We start from the raw sequence: 4,633 nt of genomic DNA, 5'->3' as shown, positions 1-4,633 counted from the left end.
GTGTTTGTTGTGCAAATGAAGAAGTAGTGAAAATACAATCATTATATATATAATATCATAATAAAATATATTAAGACACATCAAGATTTCTGTCACCAAGGTATTGGTTTCACATGGAGTCATAATTAATTCATGTTCTGTCTCTTCTCTGTGCAGAGAAAAGTACATAAATAAGGAAAGTTTTCATTCACAACGCCTCTTCTGCCAACTTTCAAATGAAATGAAACCAAAGCAAGCACACTACAAAATTTGATTCAAAAGAAACTTCAGACACTGAAGCCATTAAGCACACATTTCCTAAATAAAAAATGAGTTGTCTGCAAGCTGTCTTGACATGGTCTGCAAAGTCTCACTGCATAAAACAGCAGCTCAGCAGATTGTCAAAGAGCTCCTGAGATAAATGAAACCCAAATCAAACTTTTCCCTTCCTGTCTTTTTACTTTAGCTTCATCTTGACAGAAGAAAAATGCTTCTCTACTCCAAGAAAGATCCCTACATATGGCTATACAGCACTTGGGCATTGAGTTTCAGTTTGGAATAGGCTTTGGAAAACTGGCAAGTAGTGCACTGACTCTAGGTAAAAGGTGCATGATTAATCATTCACTTGGGAGTTTAAAAATGAATTACTTTACCACATGGTCTTCGAGCTGATCAGTGTTGGACATTTGCAGAGCAACCAAACCATAGCCTGTCTGTCCTGTACCATTTCCTGTGAAAAGTCTGAGCCAGCTGTGTAGCTGTCTCCCTATGTCTTATAACCACGTCCACCAATGGCAATGCTAGGTCACCAGCTGCCTGCCTTAACAGATTTAAGAACAAGAGGAAAGACAGTACAGAAATGAGATACTGGCAGATAGAAATTAACATGGAGCTGAGAAAAGCTAAGAAGGATGAACAGATGCTGAAAAGGAGAAATGTAAGCTCATTTCCTGATGGTGCTACTTCTCTGCTACAGGAAAAGTGCAACAACCAGGGCACTATAAATTAGTCTGCTGAGGCTGCTGTCTAAAGCATAAATAGCAACAATTTGGAAAGCCAGCTCCAAGATATTCAGGCTACAAGGAAACTGCTTTCTAGGGAAAAATAGCCACCCAAGGACAACATAATCTAGGCTGATTTGATTCCACAATTTGTGTCCTTCTTGGACAGAATGGACTGTAATCCCATTCAGTTTGAGCCTGCTTGGGCCCTCACTAACATTGCTTCTGGGACATTGGAACAGACCAAGGCTGTAGTAGATGGAGGTACCATCTTGGCATTCATTTTTCTGTTGGTTTCTTCCCATGCTCACATCAGTGAACGAGCCGTATGGGCTGTAGGAAATATCACAGGTAATGGCTCAGTTTTCTGAGACTTGGTTACCAAGTACAGTGCAGTTGATCCACTGTTGGCTCTTGTTGCAGTTCCTGATATGTCATCTTTAGCAGGTGGTTCCTTATCTAATCTTACCTGGACACTTTCAAACCTTTGTCACAACAAGAATCCTGCACACCCATTAGATGCTGTTGAGCAGATTCTTCTTGCTTTAGTTTGTTTCCTGCATCATGATTACCCAGAAGTATTATTAGCAGGTAGCTGCTGGGCCATTTTCTACCTTACTGTTGGTCCAAATGGGTGGATTGAAAACAGGAACTGTGCCCCAATTTGTGAAGCTCCTGGGAGCTACTCAATTGCCAACTGTGACTCCTGTGCAAAGAGCCATAGGGCATATTGTCATTGGGACAGATGAACAGACTCACGTTGTAATAGATGCAGGAGCACTTGCCATCTTTCCCACCATGCTAATGAACTCTAAGACTAATATCCAGAAGGAAACTACATGGGCAATGTCAAACATCACAGCTGGCCTCCAGGACCAGATACAGCAAGTAGTGAATCATGCATTAGCCCCATTCCTCATTGTTGTTCTCCCTAAGGCAGATTTTAAAGCACAAAAGGAAGCTGTATGGGCTGTGACCAAATATACACATGGTGAAACGGTTAAAAAGATTGTATACCTTGTTCACTGTAGCATAATAGAACCACTGGTGAACCTCTTCACTGTCAAAGATACCAAAATAGTTCTAAGTTATTCTGGATGCCATTTAAATGTCTTCCAGGCTGCTGAGAAGTGAGGTGAAACTGAGAAACTTAGTATAATGGTTGAATAATGTGGAGGTTTAGACAAAGTAGAAGCTCTACAAAACTATGAAAATGAATCTGTATACAAAGGTTTATTAAACTTGATTGAGAAGTAGTTCTGTGTATGGCAAGAGGAAGATCAAAAAGTTGTGCCAGAAACTACCTCTGATGGCTATACGTTCCAAGTTCAGGATGGCACTTTTAGGACCTTTAACTTTGAGATTGTGTAACTGAGGCATAAAATGTCATTTGTTGTTTACTGTGTTTGGTATAATGTTGCGCGTGGGTCACCGGCCAGCAGTGACCACGGAACGCTGTGGATGGCTCGACGATAAACACGTGAGAAAAAACATGCACAGAGACAAACTAGTTTCTGTGGAGAAGTAGGGACGAAATGGCCACCCCCTTCTAGTGAGGAGCGCGCCGATTTACAGTCCATACCTGCTTTTATTGGGCTCATGCTACATAATAACTCAGGTAAAGTACAATACTCATTAGGGGAAGTAAGGAACTATAGAAAACAAAGAACTCTGCCCGTCTATTGAGTTGGGGGGTCAAAGAGCTGTAAGACTGAGGAACAAACTAACTTCCTCCTAAGACCCTTCTCATTCAACTGAGAGCATTCTAAACAAAGAAGGTTTCACAGTAATTTACATGTTCTTTCTTAGGCCTGATCACCCTAGGAAATCCGCACTTCTCAGTACCGAGCTGTACTACCCTGTCATTGTTTCAGGCTTAGGTGGAGCACGGGACTAAGGCCACCGAGAGATAAGATTTTCTTCCAGACGCTGAGAACTCAGACTTTGTCAAAGCCGAGGAGTGAGGGTCCATCACCCCCTTTTGCTGCAGCCCCCCAAGTCCTTCTTTTGGGGGGCCTCCCAAAGTGATCGTGCCTGGCTTGGGTCGTTCCCCCGTGGGGAATCTTACCCGTCTTTGGCTAACCGACCAAGCTTTTTGGGGTTCAGCAGCAGAAGCAGCATTCCTGCCAGGGAGATAAGCTTTTATCTCCTTGCCGGCTTACGGTTCCAAGGGCGTTCCCTTAGCCTTAGCTAGGCGGGGGTTTCAGCCTCTGATACCAGTCAGGGCGGTTCCCAACAGTATAAGTTTGTCTCACTGTTTCTCTCCTAAGAACTCTTTTTAAATGTGGTTTGTTATTGTAGCACTTTTTACATTCAAACTATACTTGAACAGTTCCTAACTCTACACACTGTATAAAACTTTTCCTCTCAATGGGTTTCTTATTCCATGAAGAATTTTATGAATCACATGCCCTGTAAATAAAGATTAAGTTCTACCATTAAAATAAATAAGTACTTTAATTAGATATATTAACTTCTGGAAATTAATAGTAATTTCAGAAAAGATTTTAGAGCAATTTTAGTTGTTGAGATCAAAGACTATGGAATTGGATAGTTGGGTTTGAATTCTCTTTATGCATACACTACGTTCGGCTATGAACAATACACTTGACCTGTCTGGGATTCATTTCTTTACATTTAACAGAAATAATGAGGGTACTTACCTCATAGGGCTGTATTAAAAGTTAAATTATTTAATAACATTTTATTTAAATAATATATTTTTTAAAAAAGTTCATGTCATGTAGCAAATTTTATATGCCATATCTAAGGTAGTAATTATTATTATTATAGTTTTTGCCTATTTTTCAATTCTTAGATATTTTCTGTAACTCTTGCCACTATAGCCATCTGAGTATTATTAGCCATACTCTATCATTATCACATTCTCTATATCTCTTTCTAGATTTCTGGACCTCTGATAAGAAATCAGAGTATATTGATGTATATCCAGAGAGATGAAATGGGATGGAGAGTGAGTAAGAGTGGGTGCCTTTAGCTTTTGAAAAGCATTAAAAAAGAAAAAAAATATTCTCTTTCTATTTCTTAATACTCCTCATAGGTAAAACTGTGGAATTAGCAGATTGTCTTAGGTTTCCTTGTGTTGGTTGCTGCTCCTTGCTATAACCTTGCAACCAGGGTTTGAGAGGTACTCCTGCCTTCATAGAGCCTGTTATGATGAGTTTAGCATATTGACACAATGGTCCATGCTCTGCACCTTTCCATTATTCTTTATTTGCTACCACTCTATTCCCATGGAAACAGACCCAAGTTCCCAAATGTCTCATAATATTTCTGTCTAGTAGGCAATGCTGGATTATAGTGTGCTTATCAAAAATGAATCTTACCTGGAACATTAACAAATGTGTTCTCTCTCTAAAGATCGCCTCAGCCTCTCTCCTTTTGTATTGGCTCTTTTCATATATGTATCACATATTAGCAATTTTTATATTTATTTTGCATTAATTTTAAGGCCCAGTATAGTTTGTATGTAAAAGATAATACTTAATCATACATGTTCAAATAAATGTCTGAGTTTGGCTTAGATGTTGCTGGGAGTATTTTAGTCATTCTTGAACCTAGAGGTTGAATGTCTGTTACAGGAATGAGAGAGAGGCCTGGCACATTCTCATATATTTTAAAGTAAAATTGTT

The 4,633-nt window shown here is 39.5% G+C and overlaps 1 pseudogene; it reads left to right on the top strand.

The window, feature by feature from the left end:
• The first annotated feature begins 498 nt into the window (after positions 1 to 498).
• LOC123813436 lies at positions 499 to 2,351 on the top strand (annotated as a pseudogene).
• The last annotated feature ends 2,282 nt before the right edge of the window (positions 2,352 to 4,633 follow it).

Source organism: Phyllostomus hastatus, unplaced genomic scaffold, assembly GCF_019186645.2.
Source record: "Phyllostomus hastatus isolate PE091 unplaced genomic scaffold, TTU_PhHast_1.1 phas_contig_152, whole genome shotgun sequence".
Taxonomy (NCBI): domain Eukaryota; kingdom Metazoa; phylum Chordata; class Mammalia; order Chiroptera; family Phyllostomidae; genus Phyllostomus; species Phyllostomus hastatus.
This window is presented reverse-complemented; position numbering and strand designations above follow the sequence as displayed.